This window comes from Passer domesticus, chromosome 1 (genome assembly GCF_036417665.1).
Source record: "Passer domesticus isolate bPasDom1 chromosome 1, bPasDom1.hap1, whole genome shotgun sequence".
Taxonomy (NCBI): domain Eukaryota; kingdom Metazoa; phylum Chordata; class Aves; order Passeriformes; family Passeridae; genus Passer; species Passer domesticus.
The window spans coordinates 51,752,554-51,767,830 of NC_087474.1; the positions used below are offsets into that span (position 1 = coordinate 51,752,554).

Sequence of the window (15,277 nt, forward strand, 5' to 3'; positions counted from 1 at the left end):
TGCTGGAAGGAGTGCTTGGATGGGAACACCTGCACCTTGAACCTCTGTTCCTGTTGGGTAAATCTGCTGCTAGCCAGGAGGCAGACAGGCAGTGGACAATGGGAATGGCTTTCAAGCCAGTACACAAGGAGTGCTCTGCCTTCCAGGCCAGAGCAGTGTAATAAGAAAGGATCCAGTTTTTTTCACACTGACATTCGGGTTTGTTTTCTAATAAAACACAGTGTAATTAAAAAAACTTAAATCAAATCAGTTCTATAACAGCTAATGGGCTGACTGCAGTTAATGCCCTTAAAATAACCCAGTAATATATGAAAAAGTCTCCTACTGCCCAGAGACAACCAGTTAACTTGCTTTTATGAAACTGTAGGTCTTTTTATTAGGCTACAAAACTGCTTCAAACAAATGAAAACCAAATGTGTAAAAAATGTGAGTGTTTTTCTTTAAACTCATACCAAAATAGCGTAAACCACAGGGCTCTTCAAGCTAAGCTCTGCCTCAGTCTCTCCTGCAGGCTTGCTTGGGCTTTTGTGAGTGAATGCAGGGCTCATCTATTGAGCAGCACGCTGCACCGTGCTGCCAGAGACAGGACCTGTACGCAGGAACGGAGATATTAAGCAGCCATTCAGTGTGGAACTATTCAGAGTAGCGAACCCTGAGATATGTGAAAGCATTATGCAACTCAAGATTGGCACATGTTGTGTTCTCCAGCCCAAAATAGTTGCTATTGTGGAGGCAGGCTATTTTAACATTCACAAATGCAAAAGCTTTCAGCACACACGGTGAACCCATGCCCTGCCTTGTAATATTATTCATTCTGTGCTAAACAGACATGACGCCAAAAGCAGCCCTGCTATAAATGAGTGCATCCACTATTGAGATCAATAAGAGCTGCACTTGCTTGCACCAGGGCTGGACTTTTGCCTATAAATTACACACTGTTCCGCTGTGGATGGAAAATATATTAACCTCCTGTGAACGTAAAACTCAGCGTGTCATCTGTAGGATTTTGCTTTTCAGTGATTGCTTCCTTACCGGAGAACAATTACATTCAAGTGGGAAATGTTTTAGCAACAAGATCTTTGTATACTGCCTGAATGTGCTCGTGTCTTGCCCTCAGTGAAAACAATCCATGTGTAATAGTTATCATCCAGGCACTTAGGTGTTGAATTCTGATAAAGTTCTTGTAAAGACTAAATGCCAGGCTGTTTTGGGCAAGAGACCAGTAAATGAGACTGCAATAATGTGTGTTGTGGCACAGAGCAAACTTTAGTAAGCAAAATACACAGGTTTTATTTCTTCTGTCTGTGGTCTTGCCTGGTGAGTTAGTCTTCCCATTAAATACTCCCTCATCTGGCTCATATTTCAGTCAAAGGCTATATCCCTACTCATATATTTACCTGACCATGTGCATGGTACCTGGTGCCAAGACCCATCAAGATATGTAGATTGTTATATTTTCCTGTAAAATGAAGGAGAATCCAGCTCCAAAATGTTCTCGATGCCTTTGGGCTGCACTGGATTTAGGAGCTGGCACATGTTACCAACTTTTAAATTTCTATCTGTGCCACTCCAGCTCGTGAAATTCTTTTGCTGTGTGCTCCATAGGGGGAGAGGGCTTGGAGGATGAATAGCCAAATGAGTCTAGGACATGGAAATTCCAGACGAAACAATCTAATTATATAGAGGTATTGGGCAAAAGTCATACAGCATGCAGAGGGTCCACAGAAACTTTTTTGTTTGTTTGTTTGTTTTTCTCCCCTTATATTACATGTGTAAACAGGCTTTGTGAGGTCCATGGCAAAAGCAAGTTGACACACAGAAGATAATGTACTCTGTCTTAAAAATGAAAGTAATTGGAGATTATGATACTGCATTTGAGAGAAAATGGTGATTTTGCAGATAAATTGTGTTTAACAACGCATACCTTCAAGAGGTTTCACACTGATCCTTAATTTTAAATATTTTCTGAATATTAATTGGTTAATTGTGTGCTCTTTCAGAGCAGTTGCTTCTTAAAGGAGTATAGATTATGTATTCCACCTATGGAATGATGTATGACATTTGGTCACATGCATTGTGCTCTCAGGATAAATTATAAAGTACTTAAATGTATTTTATTACACATTATACTTCATCTTCAGGCAAAAATATGTTTTGTCAAAATATTGATTTGTATTATCAGGGCACATTGTATAAAATCCAAGACTGAATTTCATTTTAGGGAACTGTGCAATTTGTCTAACCATTCCAAGGAAAAGGACATCAAATACATATGAGCAACTGTGTTGGTGAAATGAATTTTAATCATGTTTATCATCCTTCCAGATACACTGTACAATGGCATTTGATAAATTTCACTCCCTAGACCTTAGTCTGATCACTGATGAGATAGCAATGTTACAACGTCCTAGTGGCATCGAGCTGGATTCCTGCTCTTAATAGAGTGCTGATAATATAGACACTAGTAATTTATCTGTTACTTAAGAAAAATTAAATCTGATTTTGTGAAAGGAGGGGGGAAAAAAAAGAATATAGGTGAGAAATAATGTAGACGTACACTGCAGTATATAATTGGTGTCTAGAGGTTTTAAGGACTGAATGTATTTGAGAGATTGTTTTTTCTTTCCATTGTGTGTTTAAAACTTGAGAGTCATGAAACATAGAACATTTCATTTTCATTTTTTCTTTTTGTTTGACTTTCCTACAGATTTTCCAAATGACCTTGGAAAAATTCATGGGGCTAATTCTGCACTGGAAATCAATGGGCCATATTCCACAAAGAGATGGACTGAAACTGCATCCTTCCTGTATCTTCTGTCTCTGCACTTATAAAAAGAGGCCAACAGTGTACTCCTACCTCCTCTTTGGGTTACAACAAACCTAAATCACCGGCTATTTGCAAAGATCCTAGGGTCAAAAATATGTAGGCTGCATCTGCTTGATTCTGCTGGGACTCTGAAGAGTTGAGCTTTCTTGGGTTGTGGGTTACCCAGCAGAGGGCAACGTCACTCTCACACATGAAAACTATTTGTATGCTGCTTGATCCAAAACTTGCTGAAAGCACGAGGAATCCTTTCTTTGGCCTTTATAGCTCTGTTTAAATGCAGATTTTTACTGTATTTCAATATTAGCCTTGAAATGAAATGGCAGTCTGTGAGCACTCCCATGGCACTGTTGGCAGCTAGCCCTAGAAAAAAAAACTTCAAAACCTTCCAGTGCTGGCCAGAAACACAATAGGAATTTTTATTTTGTTGATGGTTGATACAGTGCTAATATCCTTAACAGCTGTGACTGAGAGGTGCTTTGAGTGTTGCATGACTTTACTTAACTTTTATCTATTTATTTGATATGTGACACAAGGGTATTTGAGGTACATGTCACAGGAGCTAGAAAAGAAGCACATCAGGTAGATCCTGACCTCATGGAAACTGATGGCAGCATTTTTGTTCATTTTCAATGAGGTCTGGACTGTGCCTGAGCTTCCCCTCCAACCTTATGGTGGTCAGGGTCCTTGGGGCACTATTGAACCTTACTGACACTGATCAGCTCCTCTCCTCTCTCCAGGAGACCAGTTTCAGCTTAGGGCTTGGCACCCAGTCCTGGCCTGTGGGCATATTTCTCTCTGACCTTGCCTTCTGGATGGACCCCAGTCCTGTCTCCAGTCCTACCTCTTGCCCGTGTCTGCTGGACTGACCTTGGAAGTGCCTGGTTACTTTGTCTGCTCAGAGGCTGCTGCTGAGATTCACTGCTGTGACCTCTGGGCTCTGCCCCATCCTCAGATCCTGTGGGACTGTCACTCTGCCAGTGACGGCATGGCCTGTGCTGGGTCACCTGTGCTTCCTGGTTTGATCTACTCATGGCACAGCCCTGCTCCCACTGCTCGTGCAGAGACTCAGTTTATGCCCTGTGAGAAATCCCCAATGAGAAATTCAGTGAAAGCATTTAGAGCACTTGAAATGAACAGAGGTTGTGGTGGTCGTATTTGCTAGAAAAATCCCTTTGCCCAGGATTCTTTTCCCAGGAAGCTGAGAAGCCTCAGAGAAAAAGGAAAACAATATTATCTTGTTTGCTTCTCCTGTGTTTTGCTGCTTTGGAATGTGGTTGGAGATTGTTTATCCAACAGGTGATTGTTTCATTGGTTTCATGTGAATTTTTTTGACTTAATGACCAATCAGGGTCAAGCTGTGTCAGGACTCTGGAAGGAGTCAGGAGTTTTTCCTTAGTATCTTTTAGCCTTCTGTAAGTATCCTTTCTGTATTTTTTAGTATAGTTTAGTATAGCATTCTTTAATATAATATAGTATAATAAAATAATAAATTAGCCTTCTAAGAACATGGAGTCAGATTCACCATTCCTTCCTTCATCTGAGAACTCTGCAAATACAAGAAGAAAATAAATCTTTGCAGGATCACAAATCTGTGTGATGCAAAAATGTGCAGCCCAGGAAATAGAGATAGTTGTATGCAGCTTAAATGAGTGGTAAGCAGCTCTTGCTGGAAGCCAGGCTTTCAGATATCCAGATCTATTAAAGCAATGATTAGTCTTCAGCCTTGCAGAGAGCAGCTTGAAGAGTGAAGAACTATAGAGGTCAAAAGACTAAGAATTGAAAATAGAATCCAGACAGCCCACCATACCTTTATTGCACTTGGAATTTAGGAAATAGATTTTAGGCTAATTTAATGATTATTGCAGTTGATTGCCTGATGCCTACATGCCTGTGACTAGTGAGACACAGAAGATTACAGGCAGTGATATTTTTTGTTCACTGTGAGGCAAAAGGGGCAAACTTCACTCAGTTTTCTATTAATCTTTCCACACCAAGCATCAAAACAACAAATGCATAGAAACAATCTGAAATTCTTTTGCGGGGAAACAGCTATCCTCAGGGTATTTACCTGGAGGCTAACAGCTGATTCACCTTTTATATTCCCTTTCTTTTTATCTTTTTTTTTTTTTTTTAATTTTATTTAAGTAATACAGCCCTCAGAATGATTGAGATTTTCTTTTATTGTTGTTAATATGAAATGCAAAAACTTGTATAAAAATTTGGTACTGAGTAGTTGATATTTCATGTGAGCCTCTGGGTCCTCTATCTCTCATGTCAGGAAAGGACTTTCTCAATTTCAAGGGTGTTTCTGCATGATCCCTACACTGGCTTTGTTTTTTGAGTTGAAATGGGAGAAGTGTCATTACAGCTAATTGCAGGGAAAAACTTGTCCAGCCCCTAATGGGAACCGCACCATTTAACAGGAGCTTCACAAACAATGGGGGGGGGATTTAAAATATCCAAGGTTTGTGTGCTTGGTGTAAATAATGCCTCTTACAGCTTTCATAGATGCAAGGAGACAACAGGTTTTGTGTGGAAAATGTACCACTCCCAAGTGAAAACAGGGTATTTTTTGCAAGATAGATTTGGAGAAAGTCGTATGAAAAAGTTTAAATTCCTCATTTGCACAGTTCTCCTGTGGGAGAGGGCTTTGAAAGTGCTTCTTGTTGCTTTTTCTCTGTAAAATGACATTCAGATCGATGGCACTTGGTGGAAAGATTTTGGGATCTGCCAGTACAGGTCCAGGAGCAAAATTTGCCCTGTGGCATATCCTGGGTGTGCTTGCATTGTATAATGAGCACAGTGCAGCTCCAGGAGGCTGCAGGAAGACCTGCTGTAATTACTCAGTTCAGATGAGTTTAATAGACTGTGTTGGATCTTGGGATAAGGTGGTCATGCACTTCTGAGAGCAAAGCCTGTGTGAGGGATTACACTGTGTCCCTTCCACGTGACTCTAGGAGTAACAGGACTGCTAAAGAGAGGTGTTCTTTCTCGTCCCCTTACTAGAAACCTCCAAGGTTGTGCCAATACTTCAGACAGTTACTTGTTTATATTTGGGAAAAAAGTCTTTGTTGCAAGGAAGATTATATTTATTGCTACTCTTTACGGATCACAATTCACCTAATGCATGATATCAGTATGTTTCTGCCTTGAAACACAAGTGCTGTGGCTCTTACTGCTTTTTATTCTCCTTACCTTCCTTCCCAGTTCTGAGATTTGGTCAGAGAGAACATCCTTTGTGGGACACTGCCTTTCATTGCCATTTTTTCTTACTCCTTATTTCCTGTTATCCTGTTCTCATGTAGTATTAATGCACAAGATGATGATTCTGGAATGAGTTGGCAGAGGTTTCACTGTCGATTTTACTGGTAAATTTTTGCTGAAATGTTAGTCACTAATGTGGAGGCATTGATTTGTGGTATGTACTAACACTTTCAGTTGATGGCATGAATCAGTGGGTTTTACTCTTTGGTTATCAGATTCACACATTTCCTGTTATAAACTTTTGCATACATAGATTTCTGCAAAGCACATATGAAATAACTTATTTTAGCCAGCTCTCTTGGCCTCATAGGGCATGAGTCCATTGAGCAGAAACCTTGATTTAAAACAAAACTGCCTTCAGAGTAAGGTATCTAACCTTCACAGATGGGATTAATTAATGGAAATGTTTGTTGAGTTTTTATTTACAAAAAGGTACTATTTCATAGAAAGGTTATGTGTGTTTTTCCAGTAGATTTAATTGTGAAGATGATTTTGAGAAAATGACACTTCACCATTACGAGTGAATAAGGCAGCTGAAATTCCTCCAATTCATAACCTAAATTCAAGTACATCTTCTCAAAGGATTGTGTCAGTAATAGTGTGCAAAGCATTTCTCTAAATTGTAGGAAGCTTAGAGAATAAATTATTTGGGCCTGCCAGACTGGAGATGTTGTAAATGTATCACTGGTGAACAAAAGAAAATTATTTGTAATAAGGCACTCTGTTTTCTGCTTTTGAAGTTGTTGCTATCAAAAAAACACATTATGGATGGCAAATGCTACCAAGGCTCTCTATCAATATCTTGTATGGTTGATGTCTGTAAAATATCTATCATATCCTGAACAGAAAACAGCATAGCACCTGGCCATAAGATTGCATACAGCCTACAATTAGTTTTCTGAAGTGAAAACTGGGCAGTAAAATTTTTCTGAAATTATTGCTGCCAATGTAAGTCAGTGTTTTCAACTGTATCATTTCAAGTCAGTATTTCTACCATACACATGAAGCCCATTTTCCAGCACTGTTGTTCTTAACTGTCGCAGAACAGGCATATGTCTGTCTGGCATAACACATGGATTTCCTTTAATCAGTCCTGTCTGAATGAGAGCACTAGCTCCTTCTTTGGTGTGTTTTTATAAACCACATATTTTCCTTTCAGGAAGGTGTTTCCAGCACATGTTGACAGTGTTAGTAATTATGTAGTTATACTCGTAAATGAAAAATACTTTCTTATCTGTCTTTTTTGTTTCTTCTTTTTTCGTGTTTTACTGTAAAGACAGGCATCATGCAGGTATAGTCAGTGAAATAATTTCATACTCTTTTCAGGTCATGATATCTTAACTATAAAAGCTCAAACCCATGATTTTTTGGGCCTGTGATTCTAAACAAATTAGCATTTGTTTAGTTGAAGGGGTCAGTTCATCCAAAGGAAGTAGAGTATTCTCTCTCTTTTGAAAAATCCTCAGCCTTGGAGCTCCTTTCTAGTTTGTAGTTGACTCTTGGTATTTCTGCCTTCTGTCAACTCCTGCTTCCAGCACTGGAGTGGTTTCAGAGAAGAGTGACTAAATGTTTTTTTCTTCTGTGCACTTTTCTTCTTTAGTGTCTGTCCAAATCTCCTGACATTGTCTATTGTCTGAGGCAAATAAAAATTTCTTCTAGAGGAAAATGCCAGAACACTAATACATATTGTCAGAGACATTGTTCCAGTACTCAGAAATAGACTCTGATATGCCATTCAAGACTGTTATAGCATAAAGCTTGGGGCAGAGATAAAGAGAGATCCTCATCTAAGACACTGGAAGGAAAAAAAAGAGGCTGAAAACAAACTTAGGGAAAAAAAGAGATGGCAGATCCTGAGGCAGTTTGAATAGTATTTGAGATTGGGATTGATTTTATCAGCGTGGTAAAATAAGTCAGTGTTGAAATTAATCTGTGAAGAAGCAAATTATTTATTATTGCACTTATTAGGATTTTAATGATTTTTTTAATAAATACACTGGAATTCTTTTCAAACAATCTAGAAAGATTCAAAATGTGGATGCAAAATGTCCACAGAACTGGGCAGTATTTCCAGCAGGATGCTAGTTATATCATTATTATGAGGTTGTTAGTGGTGTTTTGCAACTAATGTGGTTCTGCAGCTTCTGTAGTCATACATGTAATTCATATATAACATCAGCATATTGCATCAGCAATTCACAGTTTATTGCTATTTAATTGCCAGTCTTTAATTCTACCTGACATTAAAACCATGTCAAGCAATTAGCAAGACCAAAGTCGTCCCTGATATTAGGAACAGTTTTTGCAAAGCGTTAAATGTTTCTGAATCAAAGACTGACATTTCTCAAACACAAATTGTATTATTGGGCCAAATCCTTATATCTTAAGAACTCTAGACTTTGTGTGCATTCGCACAAATATCCTGTTCTGAAATCCTGTTCTGTATATATGTTTGAAGAATTGTTTGTGCATTTTCAGACTATTTCCCATTTGCAGCACAAATCTTCTGTGCTGTAAACCCTGTCAAAAATGGCGTGTCAGTGAAGATACCAATTTCAGTCAATTTACCCAAAGAACTTCACCTTTAGCAAAGTGTAGTTGTTCTAATTCCATTTATTATTATTATTTACACAATAATTTATTAAGTATTATTGAATAAATAAATTATATCGATTTGTTTACTATTTAAAGTTATTTATTTATGTTATTTCTCTCTAGAATTCCTATCATACTGCCTCTTTAACCACGTCTTGCCATTTCATACCTGACTGGAAGGAAAAAAGCAAATGTAGAGTTAAGCTGGCAAAGCTCCTCTGTAAAGTTCTTTCCTCCACAGCCAGCGCGCTGTGTTTCCAGACACTTCACACCTCATAGCCATTGAGAAATGCAGCCCTTCTGACAGCAGAACGGGGCAAAGGTCGCTAAATGTGAAACTCCAGCGTGTCTGAGTGCTGCGGGCTCCTTACCTTTGCGCACAGGGATGCGGGGCCCCGCTGCGTGGGGCGGCAGCTCCAGGGCACCTCTGTGGTGCTGCGGGCAAAGCAGGAGTCGGGAGGGACCCTTCTCTGGCTCAGCCCCTCTGGGGCTCCTTTCTCAGTGTGCTCCTGGCCGGTGGGGACATGTGGCATTGAATAACATTATAGCTGAACCGTCCGGTGCCCTCTCCTCGAGAGTCCTGTGCCTGAATCAGAAGCATATCCTCTCATCTCCAGGTGTTCCTTGCTGAGCAAACAGGATGAAGTGAGTCCTTTCAACAGCCTTTCCCATCTTGGATGTACTGGAGAGGTTCGTAAAGACTGACACTCCTCAAAATCCCCAGACCTCATGAAAAGTGTCCCTCTTCCCTGTTATCTGGCAAGCCTTTTGCCTCTGCAGTGCATGCCCTTGGAGCTGTAGTAACCCCAAGGGGTCTGCACAGCAGAAAGCAGGGTTCCCTTGTGTTGCCCTGTGTTCCCCTGTGCAGCCCTGGGGGTGCTGTCACTGAGCCCTCCTGTTCTTCTCTGCCTGCCTTTACACCTGCTCAGTTTGCTGTGAAATCTGTGCAGAGTAAACAAGAAACTGTCACAGCTTTTGTCATCCTCCGAGTGATTTGGGTATAGCCTCGAGTGTGCAAGGCAGAGCAAGACTTCCAGCGATGTGAGACCAGGAAACAGAATGGAGACACAGCAGGATATGAGGGTTTGGCCCTGAGGTGAAGTGGATGCAGATGTAGAGGTAGGGGCTGAGGATGTACACCTGATGTGTGTAGCCCCCTGCCTTATTCAATGAAAGGGTATTTTGTTCTCCAGGAGTTTTCCTGAAGGATTTCTTTCACAACAGCAGAGATCAGCTCAGAGTTATGTAAAGTTGAGGGTAAAATAATGCAGCAAGGTTTGAAGCACAGCTGGAGCTTCAAAACATCTGTGTGCATGACTTCAGACCTCTCTGAAGGACTGGAGCCCTGCTTAGGAAAAAAAATTATCTTTTAAAAATTCCTCTAGAGAAGAAGCTCATTGCTCATATTTGCTGCTGAAGCATCCCTGCATTTTGCATTAGGGGGACATTTACAAGGACTAAGAGGCAAGATGTATAGGAGAAAATTGACACCCAAGAAAAGAATAACTACTACGTTTTGAAGCTTGCAGAGGAACAAGTGTTAGATAAATGCATACGACAAACAGATCCTGTTTGATCTCTGTAAGAAGATTTGACAAGTCAGACACACAGGAGCCATAAATTACCTGTAATAGCAAAAATTACATCAGTTTTAACCTTTTAAGCAGTGATGCCTCATACAGCATCAATTCAGAGATAGTAATCTAAGGAGAACCAGTCTCTCTGTGCATGATTCCCTTGTAATATACAGCTACAAGAGTAAGCTGTGTATGATTTTCATAAGATGTGATAAAAATCTAATGGTTCTAGGCTGCATACCGTAAACCTGAGCAGATAACTGGCTCAAACTAACTGATAAACACAGCGGGCCAGAAAAACCATTTTTTACTTTAAAAAAGAAATGGAAGTATGATTGAGATGTCATGGTGTGGGGGTACCGCATGGGGAAGATTCCCATAATCAGTCATCAGGCTGTTTCAAAGACAAGTTGTGGAGCTGGAGGGGGGTGGGGGCTGCCAGTGCTGCAGAGCAGCCTGCAAGGATTTTTGTACCTGTGAGACATTCTGTGCCTTCTTTAGAGGATCACCCGAGGGGAGCTAGTTGTCTTTTCTTCACCTGGCTTGCAAGTTGGTAATGAAGGTGGGATGAGAAGGGAGGGAGAATCACAGGCTTGTTAAGTTTGGAAAAGACCTCTAAGGTCATGGAGTCCAACCATTAGCCCAGTACCACTGTGTGCATCACCAAGCCACCAACCCTTCCCCAAATGCCACATCCACACATTTGTTGAACGATTCCAGCAGATGCAGCAGTTAGCACTTGGGTACTGGGCTGCTCACCACTGGCACCTGGATCTGGCTGCTGCAGATCAGAGCTGTGTATGACACCCCTGCCACCAGGGCATGACAGCACAGTTCCTGTCAATGACCTCTGCTAGGGGCTTGCTTCCCTTTCTCCCATAATGGCAGAGCTTCATTTCCCCTTCAGCCCAAAGAGAATGTAGGAAAGACTATTCCCACCCTGTGCATGGCCTTGCTTGTGCTTGAGTGGCTGCTCTTGGGGCTGGAGGGAAGACTTCCAGGGCTGGCTTTGCTTTTAAGCAGTCCCCGTGCACATTTCCTTGGTGTGCTGCCTCAGCTGGGAAGGGAGGAGATTTGGAAGTCAGACAGATGGAGATGAACTAATGTTGGAGCCGGTACCAGGCAGCCTTGCAGTCCCAGCACCGCTGGTGCTGTGGCTGCGAGCATCTTCTTTTAGCTCAATGGTCATTTTAATTCACTTTTTATTACTGCCTGTTACTTCAGACCTAAAAGCCAAAATTCTTGCAAAATTCTGCTTTCCCAGAAATTTCCCCAACAAGCTGAATCACACTGGGAAAAGCTGCTGCCTGGGATTTTTCTTCTCCAAAAAATAATTTGTTTATATGGTAAGGAAAGCTCTATTTGTACTGCCTTTTTGTGTAGGAAAAGAGAAATTTCCCCACTGGTTCTAAGAGCTGCAATTTCTGTCCCTGTGATGCATTCTGTCAGCAGACAAACCACGTGTGCCATGAGCAGACTGGGTGCTGGCAAGCTGAGGTGGGCTGGGAGCAGCCTTGGCTGGGGGCTGCTGGTCACTCCGCAGCTCCCCAGAGTCAGCGGCTGGTGGCCCGATGATGCCACTGGCCCTAAAAAGGTGCTGGCTGTCACGTTGCTCTTCAGAGTGGCCCTGGGCTGGTGGCAGATTCTGGTGGTGGCCACAGGGCTGTCAGTGGGGTGAGGCTGGGCTGCCCTGGGCTGACTGCAGGACCCCTCAGGGGGTAGGGGAGTAGAGGGGTCAGGAGAGAAGACAAGCCTGGGAAAAGGAGTGGATGGTAGCAAAGTGGTCACTTATTTTTGTCTCAGCACTCCTCTACTTTAATTGGCAAGAAATTACATTAATTTTCCCCAGGTTGAGTCTCTTTTTGGCCTTTAGTGATGTCCTTGACCTACAAACTTTTCCATCTCATTTTTTCCCCTTTCAGAATGCATCGCTGTAGCTGCTGCATGGGCTATCCAGGTCTTCAGGAAGGGGATACTGCAGCAGTCTTTCCTCCTAGGGCATCACTTTCATGTCAGGGTTGAGGTGCTAAACCTTGACATACAACTGGTGAGTTTTTTTTTCTTCTGCCAGTACAGAGAGGGTGGTAGTTGCTGTTTTAACTCAGGGTCTTCTGAAGCTGTGGGACAACAGAATTTGATGTATTGCTGCCCTGGCTGTCCTTAGCCCAAATTCTTCTTCTGGAACAAAGAAAATCAAGAGGACTGGGTCACATTCTGTGGATACAAACAGCAGAACAGCACAAAGGTGATGAAACTTAGCTTTCTGGAAAGGTTCAAACATAGCTTCTGATTCAGAGCACAATGTGGAATATCTTTTTTCTTTAGTATTTTATGTGACCGTGACCAGGCTATGAAGTCGGTGAGAACAAATCTCTTGAAGGGGCAATAAAGTGCAAGAGGATATTTTACTTTCTTAGATAAATGTATTATATCCAAAGTATATGCCTGTCACTTCACAGAAACTTTTAGGGCTTCTGTACAGCTTCGTCTAGACCAAGAAGAGCAGCAGGTCTCAGAGGGTCTGACAAATTGATTGTAAAAAACTTGGTTGGTGGACAGGCCCCAAATGAGAGGAAACACTGAGGGAAAGATGGGAACTCAGCTGTAACATTTTGTGCTTGGTAATGGCCTGGCCATCCCGTGCTGTGGAGCTAATTGGAGCACAGCCAGGTGCAGGCTGGCCTGGATGTGTCCCCTCTCCCTTGCCACCAGTGGTATTGTGAGGGAGAGGCACAAGTCTACAGGAAACAAAGCTTTGTTGCCTCTGCCTTTATGAAAGAACTTACATTTCTCCCAGTGCCTTAGAAAAAAGCTATTTATTTATTTATTTTTAGCAGCATGCCTTTCAGTAGGGTTTGCAGATGGAAGGGGTCAGGGTTCTGTGATGTTCTGTGTGTCTGCCCTTAATTTCTTTCTTTTGAAATCACTGTGACTTTCAGCACAATCCTCTGTATTTGGTGGTATAAATTGATGCAACAGTTCCTCTTTAGTGTAAATATAATTTATGTTATTAGCAAAAATAAAGACATCAAATTTTTTACTCTGGATTTTTTTTTTACAAGTTGTCAGAAAACTGAACTCTTGCTACCCCTGAAATTTGAGCCTAGGGAGTTCAGTGGTTAGTATATGACTACTCTAGGGGAACAAAAGGTACCTTTCCAATTAAAGTTAATAGAGGGATAACTTCAGACACACAAAAGGAAAAAAAGACACCTATAAGTCATGGTGAGTTCAAAAGGAAAGAATTAAGGTAGGCACACAAAGCATCATGGGAAGCACTATTCAAGGTACCATGTCAAAAAGGCTGATTAACAGCAGTTCCAAGTCTACCTGATCACCAGGGAGTCTTACTGATAAAAATTATTTCCCCTCCAGAGAGAAGAATCTCCCTGAACTGAACAAATGTGTCACTTTTGAATAAGGATTCATGAAAAGGCAGAAGAGGAGAAGAAAAAAGAATAAAGGTACGCATTCACCAAAAGATCTGAAATTTGTAACTTGTGACTGTTTATCAGTCTTTAAGTTCTGAATGAAACTGCAAGTCATATGGCAGTGAGCAGGATTCAGATCACTAGCTTTGCATTTCTTTTTTGTTTAAAAGTGGCTGTTTGCAGATAAAATTCTCTGGTGTTGGTTGTAATTGCAATCAGAGAAATCTAATGGCTTTGTTTGATGTACTGCTTAGACCTTCCAGGCTGAAAGACTTTTCAACAGAGTGCCCTAAAGATATTGACTGAATTCTGGAGCTACTTTGTGGAATCTGGTGGTCTGTGTTGTGTGCAGAACTCACACTAGATGAATGTAATGGTAAATTCTAGGCATAAAATAAATTTATTTGAGGTCACAAATTAATTTTTATTATCTTTCCTCCCCCAATTTAATTTCTTTAGGTTGTTTCAAACACATTGAGCTGTGCAGAAGAAAAGAAACACAAAAGAAAATGCAATTTGAGTGTCTTTTTGTGGGCATGATGTAAAAATGCTTCTTTTTAAATAATTTGGCCCTTACCTGTTTTTTGACCTTTTATTACTCTCATGTATATTTCCATGGTATTTTGGAGGAATTTATCTTTAAATTGCCTTTCTATGTCTTCTTTCATATCCATGGTTTGTTCCTCCATTCGTGGTGATGTGGAATGGGTTTGAGAACACGATTGCCGCAGGTTGGGGAGGATCAATATGGAAATGTGGGCACTTGAGATGTGTTGTGCAGGGTGGTGTTCGGAAGAATTACAGTGGGCTGCATGTTTGAGCTGCTTTCTCAGGGCTGCTGCAGTAGATGTGTGTGAGGTGTGTCCTATGCTTTGACATTAACTGAGGAAATTCAGGAAAAGCTCTGCACTGAGTGCAGTAGGTTTTGCTGGGCTGCAGCTATTTGAGATGCAGCAGGGATGAAACAAATGGAAGCCGTGGGTTCTTTGGCTGCAGCTGGACAGAAGAAAATGATCCAAGTCAATGCTGTGCTGTCTGGGCAAAAATGGGATAACTTTTTGAACTTCAGGCAAGTTGTGAGAAGCTTCACTCAGTACAAGAAAGAGATTAAAGCTGTTTGCCTACAAAATGGGTGTAGAAGAAGACTTTAAGTAGCAAACTGCTAATTGAGCAATATTCTGTCTTGCAAAGGGAAATTAGGAGTTTGCCTAGCTTACTGTATATTCTAGATAAACTATTGCCTTCTGAGAAATTATTCGGGGTTTTCCCTTTGTTTGGCTCAGCACTTAGCAAACCAGTGGACAGTGAGTTTCACCATACATTTGTGATGTTTTGTAAAAGAGAAATTCTAAACCTGTTCACTTTCTTCTATTTGTTTTCTCTAGATGAGTTTTTAATTAAGTTCCCATAGGTTTGGTTTTTTTCCTACTTGAAGTTTTTAATGCTATGTGCTGGTATTACTAGTATTTAAATGTGAGTGGGCTTTTCTTAGCTCATTTCCTGACTCCGCTGTCCTTAACACCTTGGGGAGCTGTAGAGTATGAACTATTTCATTCACTTTCAGCGTCTCATTGTTTATTCAT

The 15,277-nt window shown here is 41.1% G+C and overlaps 1 long non-coding RNA gene across 1 annotated transcript in view; it reads left to right on the forward strand.

Moving 5' to 3' along the window:
• The first annotated feature begins 2,742 nt into the window (after positions 1-2,742).
• The window catches only part of LOC135300475 (uncharacterized), a 120,114-nt gene continuing 107,579 nt past the window's right edge, over positions 2,743-15,277 (forward strand). Inside the window, exons 1-5 of the long non-coding RNA XR_010362328.1 lie at positions 2,743-4,239; positions 9,304-9,376; positions 11,528-11,609; positions 12,186-12,310; positions 13,639-13,727. This is a non-coding gene — a long non-coding RNA (uncharacterized LOC135300475). The remainder of the gene's footprint in view (positions 4,240-9,303; positions 9,377-11,527; positions 11,610-12,185; positions 12,311-13,638; positions 13,728-15,277) is intronic.